This window comes from Schistocerca gregaria, chromosome 7, assembly GCF_023897955.1.
Source record: "Schistocerca gregaria isolate iqSchGreg1 chromosome 7, iqSchGreg1.2, whole genome shotgun sequence".
NCBI lineage: Eukaryota > Metazoa > Arthropoda > Insecta > Orthoptera > Acrididae > Schistocerca > Schistocerca gregaria.
This window is the reverse complement of record NC_064926.1, coordinates 38,457,675-38,471,389: the sequence shown is the minus strand read 5'-3', so window position 1 is coordinate 38,471,389 and position 13,715 is coordinate 38,457,675. Positions and strand designations below refer to the sequence as shown.

The 13,715-nt window shown below is 38.2% G+C and overlaps 1 protein-coding gene across 15 annotated transcripts in view; it reads left to right on the top strand.

Moving 5' to 3' along the window:
- Positions 1 to 271: 271 nt before the first annotated feature.
- Positions 272 to 13,715, top strand: part of LOC126281331 (cytoplasmic dynein 1 intermediate chain) — a 183,071-nt gene continuing 169,627 nt past the window's right edge. For all 15 annotated transcript variants that reach the window (XM_049980207.1, XM_049980205.1, XM_049980209.1 and 12 more), the window contains exon 1: positions 272 to 451. The gene's annotated coding sequence lies outside the window, so the exon portion shown is untranslated. The remainder of the gene's footprint in view (positions 452 to 13,715) is intronic.

Below are 13,715 nucleotides of genomic sequence, written 5' to 3'. Positions count from 1 at the left end.
ATCCCGTCCATAAATTGCAAAGACGATGTTAGACCATTGACACAGTGCACAGACTTAAGTAATTATTCTTCCCGCACACCTTATGCCAATAGAACAAGACGAAACGCTCATATGTGTGACAAGGTGAAAACTCCTCCGCCATGCACGTCACAGTGGTTTTCAGTTGTGATTGTAGATGTAAATTTCCTTGACCTGCCTCAATCGGAAAACCGCAAGTCTATACCTATTTACACCACATACTGTATGCGTAATCCAAAGATGTTTCCATTACCAAAGATAATCCTGTCTATAGGCCTGGGCGGCCGTAGAGTATTGACTTACGAGCGTGACAGGTTGCGAAGTACGTGTATGTACTAAGTTTTTGCGTGGTGTGTTGCAGAAGATATTTAAAACACAAGAAGCAGTTTTTCAATATAACGAACTGGACGACAGGGGTATCTTACTTAAAAAGGTAATATTAATTTTGTTACGGTCCTTTAACAGGCACTGACCATGATGAGAAATTGTTTGTGACAGATACATCCTTAATAATACCTGTTGTGTCACTGGTGTGAATATCTGGCACCCTACTGGCGTTTTTGATTTATTCACATTCCAGTAGATTCAACTGTGTTATTTTCGAGTGATACTTTCACGATAAGTGTATCTAGAGGATAGCAAACAGCTTCGAGTGAATACTGCTTCCCTACTAGAAAGGCCCATGTCAGTCTTGAAAATCAAGTTTCGTGTTTTATAGGAAAAATATTGTATTTTATTTGTCGTATACATCATCAATACCTTATGATGTATCTGCCTTTAAAAAAAAATCGGAGCTAGGTTCATCAATTTATATGGTCTGCCTTGTGTTATTAAAATAACTTTCATTAATTTTTTTTCAAATTTGTAAAAGTTACTAGTAGTGAAATGCGTAGCACCTAATTTTCATTAGAAAAATGCAATTGAGGGGGGCTTTGGACAATCATTGATTAGTTTGCAGACCACTGACTCACTGTACAAATGGGTTTTGCAATTCTGTTAGAATTTTCCACAGTACCTATATTTGTAAACATGGAAGATTCATTGTTTATTTGTCAGATTAGGAATGCAAAACTTCTGTGAGCATATACATTTTATGTAGCTTTTCCAGTAGCTGATGCAGACTCTGATTATGATTTATTGGATATGAGATTAAAGATGAATTTCAGAAAGGTAGGAAACTAAGAAAATGGGACCTAGATACATTGAATCCCGAGAACGACTGAAATTCTTGAAGTTATCAGAGATAAAACACAGAGAGCGAAATTTATAAAACTGAGCAGAAACCAGATATCACTAAAAAGATACAATTCGAAAAAATGTTAATACAAAATCCTTGGTTTGGTAACATACTGATCTATAACATACACTTGAGCTCTAGGGTACAATGAAAAATGATAGTTTGGTAGAGTTTTGACAAAGCAACATCAAACACTTGATCTGGTAGTAGTTGAGAATATAGTGAGACTAGATTGCAGCCTATGCCCCATATTATTCAAACTGTGCACAGAGCAAACAGTAAAGGAGTAGAGGGAGCCAAGGAAAATTTTGGAACGAAATTAAAGTTCATGGAGAATAAATAAGTGTTAAGGCTTTCCAATGACATAATTCTGTCAGTGATGGCAAAGGATTTGGAACATCTGTTGAATGGAATGCATAGTGTCGTGAAGGGAGATTACAAGATAGGAGATTCCATGGTGACTGAAGTTACATTCACAAATCAGTGTTTTATGGTGTTGACACATAGTAAAAAAGTTCCATTAGATTTCCATATTGTGGAATGATTGAAGTTGAGGTTCAGCAGCAGTAAAGTATTTGTTTTTAAATTGTGAGGCAGGTTCATCTGACCAGATCTAAACTACGTTCACATTTTCATGTAGAATTGACAGTACCTTGCTAATGTATGCAATCATGGTATATTTGGAATGGATTATGTTGTCTGAAACAGCACCCAATGGAGTGATGAGAACCTGAATGCCACAGTGACAGTAAAAAACTAACTTGTGCTTGTGACCAATGTGCACTTTCCACCTCGTCTTGATAAACACATGTGTAATTTTCAGCAAAATCATTATGTAGCAATGCAAAATCTTTAGAATCTTTAGAATCTTTGCTCAAAACCATTTCTTTTTTGCTAATAACAAGGTGCAAACTGAGCTCTTTTTGTAGCAATGAAGGAGAAACTGAGGAAATGATGTATTTCATTATATGAGCTGTAGAGCCTTCTTCTTGGCCTTTAATAATTTTAGAGCTTGTTTCCTTCCATCTTCCAAACATACCATAAATACACAAATTCCAGCTTGTCAATTTTATAGGATGTGTTGAAACTCCACAATTCTGACATGTTACATTCATTCTGCCAACAAAGCTCACTGGGTGGCTGGAATATTATTATTTTTCTTATAAAGGCTACTGATAGGTAATATTTATGATATTTACACTAACGTATGTTGTGGGGTAGTTTGTTACTGGTGGCCATACTTCTGCAAACTTAAATTTTCTAATTTGAATTTAAGGGTGTTTCTGTTCGAATGCCTCGTGTGTTTCCATGATGGAGATAAGTGACAGATATGAACTATCTTTCTCATTATTTTCTCTAATCACTGTTGTCCTTCCTGCCAGGTGACTGGTGACTAATGCCATCACAACAGTTGAAAGCAGTTACCAAGTCTGTAGTTTCAGAACTAAGGCCTCGATTTTGGGACTGCTGCCATGAGTGGGTCTTTCAGACTTTCCATCTGATGGATTTCCACACAAGTCAATGAACAGCTTACAACCACGACTTTGCGTCATGGTGAAGATGGCAAGAAACGATTGGCTTGTCCCCCCTAGTTTTAGTTCTTCTTTTTTCTAATAAGTGATTGCTTATGTTGACTCAGTTTTGGAAATTTTTGTTTCTGCTCCTGTTGACTTTTCTAGCATCTTCCAAGTGCTTCTTCATAAATTCTTCATATTTTGTTTCACTCTGTAACTTTTGCTATCTCCTTTTGTCTTTGTGCTGCTGTTAAGGTCATCTTATTCTTTTGACCTTATTGGAAAAATATATTAAAAACAAAGATTCCAAGTCTTACCAAGCGGGAAAGCATCGGTAGATAGGCACAATGAATAAAACACACACACAGAATTTCGAGCTTTCGCAACCGGCTTCTGCTTCGTCAGGAAAGAGGGAAGGAAAAGGAAAGATGAAAGGATGTGGGTTTTAAGGGGGGAAAATGGATAAGTATATACTAACGCGTGCGCACACACACACGCATATCCATCCATACATACAAAGACACAAGCAGACATATTTAAAGGCAAAGAGTATGGGCAGAGATGTAAGTCAAGGCGGAAGTGTGGAGGCAAAGATGATGTTGAATGACAGGTGAGGTATGAGTGGCGGCAACTTGAAATTAGCGGAGATTGAGGCCTGGTAGATAACGAGAAGAGAGGATATATTTAAGGGCAAGTTCTCATCTCCGGAGTTCGGATAGGTTGGTGTTGGTGGGAAGTATTCAGATAACTCGGACAGTGTAACACTGTGCCAAGATGTGCTGGCCGTGCACCAAGGCATGTTTAGCCATAGGGTGATCCTCATTACCAACAAACACTGTCTGCCTGTGTTTATTCATGCGAATGGACAGTTTGTTGCTGGTCATTCCCACATAGAAAGCGTCACAGTGTAGGCAGGTCAGTTGGTAAATCACGTGGGTCCTTTCACACGTGGCTCTGCCTTTGATCGTGTACACCTTCCGGGTTACAGGACTGGAGTAGGTGGTGGTGGGAGGGTGCATAGGACAGGTTTTACACTGGGGGTGGTTGCAAGGGTAGGAGCCAGAGGGTAGGGAAGGTGGTTTGGGGATTTCGTAGGGATGAACCAAGAGGTTACGAAGGTTAGGTGGACGGCGGAAAGACACTCTTGGTGGAGTGGGGAGGATTTAATGAAGGATGGATCTCATTTCGGGGCAGGATTTTAGGAAGTCGTATCCCTGCTGGAGAGCCACATTCAGAGTCTGATCCAAGCCCGGGAAGTATCCTGCCACAAGTGGGGCACTTTTGGGGTTCTTCTGTGAGAGGTTCTGGATTTGAGGGGATGAGGAAGTGACTGTGGTTATCTGCTTCTGTACCAGGTCGCGAGGGTAGTTGCGGGATGCGAAAGCTGTTTTCAGGTTGTTGGTGTAATGGTCCAGGGATTCAGGACTGGAGCAGATTTGTTTTCCACGAAGGCCTAGGCTGTAGGGAGGGGACCGTTTGATATGGAATGGGTGGCAGCTGTCATAATGGAGGTACTGTTGCTTGTTGGTGGGTTTGATGTGGCCGGATGTGTGAAGCTGGCCATTGGACAGATGGAGGTCAATGTCAAGGAAAGTGGCATTGGATTTGGAGTAGGACCAGGTGAATCTGATGGAACCAAAGGAGTTGAGGTTGGAGAGGAAATTCTGGAGTTGTTCTTCACTGTGAGTCCAGATCATGAAGATGTCATCAATAAATCTGTATCAAACTTTGGGACGGCAGGCTTGGGTAACCAAGAAGGCTTCCTCTAAGCGACCCATAAATAGGTTGGCATACGAGGGGACCATCCTTGTGCCCATGGCTGTTCCCTTTAATTTTTTGTATGTCTGACCTTCAAAAGTGAAGAAATTGTGGGTCAGGATGAAGCTGGCTAAGGTGACGAGGAAAGAGGTTTTAGGTAGGGTGGCAGGTGATCGGCATGAAAGGAAGTGCTCCATTGCAGTGAGGCCGTGGACGTGTGGGATATTTGTGTATAGGGAAGTGGCATCAATGGTTACGAGGATGGTTTCTGGGGGTAACAGACTGGGTACGGATTCCAGGCGTTCGAGAAAGTGGTTGGTGTTTTTGATGAAGGATGGGAGGCTGCATGTAATGGGTTGAAGGTGTTCATCTACAAAGGCAGAGATATGTTCTGTGGGGGCTTGGTAACCAGCTACAATGGGGCTGCCGGGATGTTTGGGTTTGTTAATTTTAGGAAGTAAGTAGCAGGTAGGAGTGCAAGGTGTTGGTGGGGTCAGGAGTTTGATGGAGTCAGGTGAAAGGTTTTGTAGGGGGCCTAAGGTTCTGAGGATTCCCTGAAGCTCCGCCTGGACATCAGGAATGGGATTACCTTGGCAAACTTTGTATGTAGAGTTGTCTGAAAGCTGACGCAGTGCCTCAGCCACGTACTCCCGACGATAAAGTACCACGGTCGTGAAACCCTTGTCAGCCGAAAGAATGGTGATGGATCGGTCAGCTTTCAGATCACGGATAGCCTGCGCTTCGGCTGTGGTGATGTTGGGAGTAGGATTAAGGTTTTTCAAGTAAGATTGAGAGGCAAGTCTGGAAGTGAGAAATTCCTGGAAGGTTTGGAGAAGGTGATTTTGAGGAAGAGGAGGTAGGTCCCGCTGTGATGGAGGACGGAACTGTTCCAGGCAGAGTTAAATTTGGATAGTGTCTTGGGGAGTTGGATCATTAGGAGTGGGATCAGGATTATTTTTCTTCATGGCAAAGTGATATTTCCAGCAGAGACAAAGAGTGTAGGACAGTAAATCTTTGACAAGGGCAGTTTGGTTGAATCTGGGAGTGGGGCTGAAGGTGAGGCCTTTGGATAGGACAGAGGTTTCGGATTGGGAGAGAGGTTTGAAGGAAAGGTTAACTATTGAATTGGGTTGTTGTGGTTTGAGATTGTGTTGACTGTGTGTGTGTTTGTGTGTTTTATTCATTGTACCTATCTACCGGCAGTTTCCCGCTTGGTAAGTCTTGGAATCTTTGTTTTTAATGACTCAGATTACATGACTAACATTACACATTTAATTTTCTGGTCTTACAATATTGGTTGAAATTGAAAAAAAAATTAATACTTAAATTAGCTACACATTCACACAAAGAAATAAATTACTGAACGAGGTAAAGTTAGCTCTAACATTCCTCTTAATATAAAAACTTAATTGCGTGAAAGTGACTCATGTTACATGAAAGTTCATGCTGTTATATTATATTAATTATCATAAATTATAACCTACTTTAGCTTTATGCTTTTTATGCTATGCATTAGGGTATGTAACTATAATAAAAATGATATACTAATTCCTACCCGCAAATTAGTTGAAACGTAGGTCCAGAATCTCGCCTAATTCAGACTCCAGTCACATGAAAAATACGTGACATAATAAAAATGGCTACAAATTATTGAGGGAAAGCAATGATGGGCAACGAAATGTTTTTGCCATACAGTAAAAAGTCTAGCCTTTTGAACAATTTGTAAGAAATAGCTGATTTTAAACTTATAAAAAAATCACAAGTGTGTCCTGAATCAAATTAGAAGATATTGAAGATATTACATTAGAAAATGAAACACTAAAGGCAGTAGATAAGTTTAGCTATTTGTGCAGCAAAATAATTGATGATGACTGAAGTGAATAGGATATAAAACACACATGTGACTACAAACTGCGTTCCTGAAAACAGATTTCAATTAACATTAAACATAAATTCAAAGTGGCAGAAAGTATTTTTTAAAGTTCTATATACAAAGTTTGGAGGAAATTTGTCACAACACTTTTTACACTGGATAGTTGATGTCAGTAGAAACCAAAATTACTAATGCTATGTAGGCCAACAATGCACAATTTTTAAACTACGGAAACTTGGCGCCATGCAATCCAATTGGCCACAGGATTGCCCTGTTGCTGGATGCTCTGGACGACACGGATGCTTTCCTGCTGGAGATTGCATTGTATCCAAGGTGGCCTGCATGCTCAGTGGTAGTGCGCCAACCTTCCACTCTCGGGGCCTGGAAGTGAATACGCCGGTGTCATGGCACATTCATTGTAGTTTCTGTTAGTGTGCATACAGAAAGTTTTACAAATTGTCGGTCCTGAAAAGGACCTTTTTTTGTAGCTATGACGTTGTTTACTTACAGCAGGTGCTCGAACTGGCGACCCTCTATCACGACACAACCTTGGTAATGTCAAATCGTGTTCTACCGCACTCTTTAAAAGATTCCTGGCATTGCCCTTATGTGATTGTTGACATGTTGATTGCAATCCATTAATTCCTCTTTGCTTCTATGTGGTTTGTGTCTGGGTGGGTGAAGTAGAACCTTGAAGAATCCCCACAGGAAAAAGTCCCATGGCATGAGGTCTGGTGATCGCAGGCACTATGTCCTATGAGCATCTTTGCCAATTACTGGACCGTTGAAGGGTTGAGTTAAATGCGCACAGCATGATTGTTGTGTGTGGGCGCCCCATCATGCTGCAACCACATGCGTAGCTGTATGTCCAGCAGCCCGGGTAGAGTTTCTTGCAAAAAGTGAAGGTAATTTGCCCCAGTAAGTCGAGAAGGTAAATGGACTGGTCCACTCAGATGATCACCCACAATGTCTGCCAAAATGTTGAGGGGAAAATCATTCCTGGTGTCCGTGGACATATGTGACGTGAGGACTTCCCCTTGTTCAGTAAAGAATGTTTAGTGTTGTAAAGGCTGTCCCAATGGAATGTGCACTCATCGGTAAACAACACAATAGTGGGGAAGTCCGGATCTTGTGCAACGTGTTGCAGAAACCACTGGCAAAACCCTAGCCTGTGTTCATAATCCGCCATAGGACTTAGGTCTTGGACAGGGTGGAAACTACTAAATTGATGCTCTCTGTCATCCCTCAGACTCTCCCAGACTAACTGAAGAGTAACCCTCATGTCATGTCCAACTGCTCAAGTACTTTTTGTAGGTGATTCCTCAAAGTGCTCAAGGACCTCTTCAAATGCAGCATCTCGTAGTGTTTGAGGTGATATATTGCTAATGAGCCTGGTGAATTGCTGTAAACGTTTGTGGGTGTGGGTGGCATGTTGCTGGGTACCGTTCCTCATACAATGGCCAATTTTCATGCACATTATTGTCGGCCAGTCCATAAAGAAAAACCATATCTCGTTCTTCAGATGAATACTGTGCCACCATGCTTACTGCAAGACTAAATTGCAGGAGATGTGTGTGTGTGCTCCGTATGTCATTTAATTATTGTTGGTAGTTTAGAACATTTTTATATTAGACATATGTATGTCTAGTGGGTATGGTGAGGTTACTGTTCTGCTTAATACTTCTTAAAAATGGCAATTGTGGTGACAGACTGATGTGTAGCATAGCCTGAGATCGAGATTAAGATGGAAGGTGATTGTGATTTGGCAAGACGGTTGTGTTTGCTAATATTTTCATTTTGTTAGTGATACCCTTAATCTGGCATTTATTGTGATTCATACCTCCGTGTAGAAGTCATTGGTCTGTCAGAATATATCGTGTACGTTATTAACCATATTTTTCCTAAATTGAGACTTTTAGTACTAAACGATAAAAAAGTTGGAACATCAGTGTTTCTAATATTTAGCCTTCTGAATGTAATACAATCTTCTTAGTTTGATGGTAAAGAATTAAATACTACTTTTTCCTTGGTCAAATATTTCTTGTGTTCTAGACTTGGAGTTCATGTGTGACTCTACTCTACTTGTTGTATTTGGTAAAAGTTACATAGCGGTCCCTCATTGCATTTTATTTTTAGTAGTTCTTGAGTTATATATGTATATAATATCCATAAAAGTACTTTTGGGACTGTCTCATTGTCTAAATTAGTTTTATGAATTTACATTACAATTTTAGCTTGTATAATGAAAAATACATTAAATATGGCACAGACTTAGACACCAGGCTATGGTACAGATCAGTCTGTTACCAATAACATTACACATTCTCTAGCTTTGCCAACTCAACCAAATAATCACTTTACAACATAACCTGTAACTCGGGCTCACTACACCCTAGTGTGTCACTAGAGCTAATATTTCAGGACACATCCATTGTCAGTCATTAACTGTGTTTCTGATTACAATCACTGAAATTTAGTGTAGGTTTGACAGTTGTTGTGTAATGTGAGTGAGGGAAAGAGTCAAATTTACAAAACCTTTTCGCCTTGTATCAATTTTTTTTTTAAAAAGTCAAAAATGGGCTAAGAAAGGTCAGTGGATTTGGAAAAGTAATGAAATAGTACCAAGTGACTGGATCGATAGCAAAAGTGTCAGAGGAGTGAAAATAATGTGGAGAATTTCGGTAAACTAAGTAGTTCAAAACCAAGCTTCCAGTTTACCAAAACTGGAAGTTTATAGTCATTGTGTACTACCAATTTTTATTTAATAGCAGTAAGACATGTATCTGTAATGCAAAAACTACTGTATTTAGTAACTGAGGGTCGCAATGAAGAGATGTGTACTGCAAATTGTTCCATGAAATGAACAGAGAGGCTGAGGCAGTTACCTAATGGAATATGGGTGGATGCTATGAGGAAATATACAGGTACATATGTTGCAGATAATAATGCATTAAGTAGTCCTTAATCATACTGTGGCTTACAATGATGAAAGTAATGACTTTTGCTCAAGTAAATGTGTCTGTAATGTCATGAAGAACCTACCAGCAAAATTTGTGGATCCAGTGGGATCCCTTCAGCCCCCAGCTTTACCACAGAGTTGGTGCTAGAACAGAGAATATCATAAGTCAGTGTATAATCACAGTTATCTAAGAGTAGTTTCTCTTTGTGAAACAGTGTGTATGATAGTTTAAGGAATTAGAAGAGATTGCTCACTGACCTAACCGTATTACTGGCCATGAGTGAAGCATTAACAGAATCGGTTAAAGATGTTAAATTATGATAAAATGTAGCGTGTGGAAGAATATGATATGGTGTCTAAGACACTACTGAACTCATATTCAAGAGCAGCACATGTAATATTTATTTATTTTCCATGTCCATATTAACTAAAAATTAATAGATAATTTTACAGTAAATATTAAAGAGAATATCGGTGAATTGGTTCAATGGTTATGTAGACCAAATATGGTAATTATCATTCATCTGTGTCTTCCTTCATTGGTTTCCCTCTTTCCTAGGAATTAGATAATGAATCCAGAGTTCAGTTTTTAGTTGCCATTGAAACGGATCAGACGCTTTCACTTTCTAGTCCTTCATTAGCGTATCTGATGTATGGAAACTTTAATCTGTCATTACATGCAAATCTATACAGTGGTATATGCAATTATAATGTAAATATGATGGGGAAATTATCATTCAAGGTCACATAACAGTGAACTGTTGTGAGACAAAAGATATTCAACAAATCAAAGCAAATGGGGAACTTTTCAGTACTTTGTCAGTTTTGTCAAAATATGAGCTTTCTTTTCTCAGACCTCTAAGGTAGGCAAAATTATTTACAGGGACTTAATTAAACAAAATTTGCTATAAATGTTTGTCTCCGTGATATGGTGCTCCCTGTTATAATACAAAACTAATTTTCTCCCCGTATTCAAGGTATTGATCAGTCTCCACCAACCTCATCATTGATGGGATGTTAAGCTCAGATTTTTCTTCTTATCTACCTTTTTAAAGATGCAATGAAAATGGAGGTTTGTGTATTGTTATATTTATTACAGTTTATATTCTCTGTAGTGGCTCGTGCAACATCCAAGTGACCTGCTCGCACTTATAGATCTAAGGAATATGTGTGCCATACGTAAAAAAGTAGATTAATTGTACCAAGAAATGAAATAGTCTTGAGTCCTAAACTGTTTTAAGTATTTTGTAGGTGATATAAATGTGGTTTTTGATTTTATGGTGATAGTGCTCTCCTGCCTGCCCAGAATCTTGATCGTGGCTGCAGTCTACCTCAAGGTCAGTTGCTTTTGGAGGTAACAGTCTGGTCATGAGTAAACTGTCAACGAATGTGGATGTGAAATATAGATATACAGATCCACTCATAGAGTAATCAGAAGTCTATGCAAGCAACATTTGCTTCAAATTTAATGTCCTCCTGCTGAAATCTGAAGCATCTTTTGTTACCGCTTCAGTCATTTCTGATATCAAAAAGCATCTATTATAGTTACTCTGACTTCATATTTTACACTTTTATTTACAATGCAACTAAAATTATTAAATTTAAAATTATGGTATTATGTAATAGAGAGATCCCCAATGAGAGTCTTCGTACATGTGAGATTCATATGTTGTACATCAAAATTTTTAATGTCATTGACAGCTCTGAAAAGTATTTTGTATTATTTTTTTATTGTACATTTTGGCAGGCCTTTGTTCTTAACATCCATTTCAGATATTGTTGGTGACTTTTGTGTCAGCAGAAGATAACTTTATTTTTCCATTGAGAGTATAGAATCACTTTTTTTTAGTGTCACTGGGTTTTTGTTCGTACTTCAATACCGTGAGCTGTAAAGTGAAACATTTTTCGGTGAATGAAAGAGCTCGTCCCTCTTTGTGGCACTTGGCACTTACTCATTATTGCAATTGAACAAATAACACAGCATGAGATGTCTATTTTAAGATTTGGCTCTAGTTTTCAAATGCTGTGACAGAGCCCTTATGCATGTCATTTGAAACTTGAGTACTTTATAATTACATACCAGTATCATTAAGTAGGTGGGACATAGTTGATGATCAAATATCTAACCAAACTGTACATTGTGAGTTCTAAAATTTTGGGTAAGTATGCATCAATTTGTATGTTACCTGCTAAGACCTTCTTCTGATCAGTTGGATATTGTCATTTCTCCCCAGATTTCAGTAGTGCATTATAGCCATCTCATTTTTATGCCCACTATGTAATTGTCTACATAAGACTACATTTTTGACACTGTTCCAACATTAAATTATAAACAAACTGTGGAATTACACTTTGGTATGCGGATGGAGGTCAGTCTTTTTACAGATGAATCCATGAGTGTCTTTATGTATGGTTGTGTGAATCTTGCACCTATTTCCCTGTTTACATTTTCCTGTGGGTATTTTCACTCAGACGCACGTATAGTATAGTAGTGCTCTATGGCATCATACATGCGTAAATAGAAGCAGAACTCTGGCCCTAATTCTTTTGTGTCAAAATTACTTTCAAGAGTACGGGTTATGGAGAGAGACTGATCTGTAGTGCAATGTGAGGTCTAGGATATGTTAGGTAACAGTGCGGTTACAAAATGGCAAAGCCAAAGTGAATACAAACTCTTCGATGTGGTTACACGTATCTGTAGTGTAAGTAGAGATCCAGGTTAAGTTGAAGGGTGATAGTTTGCTTGTGATTTGGTTAAACAGTGTTGAACATTTCAGTTAAACCAGGTTTTTTTCATCTTTAATAAACCAGAGTCCCAGTGCCACAGAATTATGTACTATCTTTTATATATATCAAGTAAGCAGTAAATGCTGTTGGACCTCAGCTGCTTGTTAACTGTGTAATTGTTTATCCCTGTAACACCAAATTTAGTATCAGTACTTTGATAATAGTATAACAATCAGTTAGTTCAAAACTTACAAACATTTGAAATGGCAGTTTTCATTTTCGTAAGACTGGAATATTATCAGCATTAAAGGAAAAATTGAATATGTTCTGCAGATATTTGGATTATCATTATTACACTGTAGATCTGTCAACCTTTAAGTGTAGAATGTCAGGGTAAGAATTGTGATACACACTCTCTTCTTATATTTTTCATGTGCAGTATTTATATAATATATATTAAAATTCTCATTGGAGATGATGTTTTATATAACACATGCATTTATAAATTTGCACAACAATTACTGTTATTGGATGAGGAATTTTGTGTTGTGCAAGACACCTTTGTAGTTTTGTTTTACCCGGACATGTTTCAGCTCATTTAGTGCTGTCTTCAGGGGTTACTTTATTTAATTTCTGTAAAATTGTTATTACATATTAACTTTTAGCTAAAACATTTGATACAAAGTATTTACATTTGTAAATGAAGTGGCTGTTGTCAAATATTATACATGGTTTGTTTACAGATCATATTCGAGATATTTGGATGCATTTTATGTTTTTTACAAATCTCTCAAGTTCTAGTTTTATAGCTTATTTGGAAAAAGTGGCATTAGTTTACATCCTTGCATGAAGCTATCGGCTACTGAATGTTCATGTTGCTAGCTGTAAGCCTGCTACACAAGGAGCCGGACACAATAACATCAAAGCCTTAAGAAACGCGCAAAATAACAGGACACACATTCATTTTCGTTCAGAAATGAATAGTAAACAAATACAAAAATTGAATTTTGCAGTTTTACAATGACAAGTTGTAAATTGTAATATGTAATAACAATTTTACAGAAAGGAAAGCCACAGAAAAAAGCACAAAAACTGCCTAAACATGTCTGGGTAAAACAATACTTCAAGAGTGTCTTATGTTGGGCAGACACTTCATCCAGTTTTCTTAGCAAGCATGGAAATAAGAGCTGCAACACCACAAGATGATGATTATTATGATTATTTATTTAAACAATTTTGTTAAATATGGAGCAAATGTTACCAACACTGGACTTGGATCTCAGATAACACTGTTTATCAGTTGGTTATCACAGTATATATTTCATATTCTCAATTATTGGCTTCACCAACTCGCAACCAGATTGTCACCTTCCAAACGATCTCTGACGTGGGTTATGCTGACTGTCTTAAAACAAGGGTTTGAAGGATAGCAGCAACACTTAATGCTCTCCAACCAGTAAGATCATTTAAAGAAGCACCTGGGACAGAATTTCTTAAATTCCATGTAAAACTGTATTCATATTATTACTTCTGAAGATAAATAAAGTTTTCCTGAATCTGAAGATAGGTACAAGCACTGTTGTGCTGTACGAGGAATGATCCTATTGGAGGTAGTATGCCGTTGCTCTC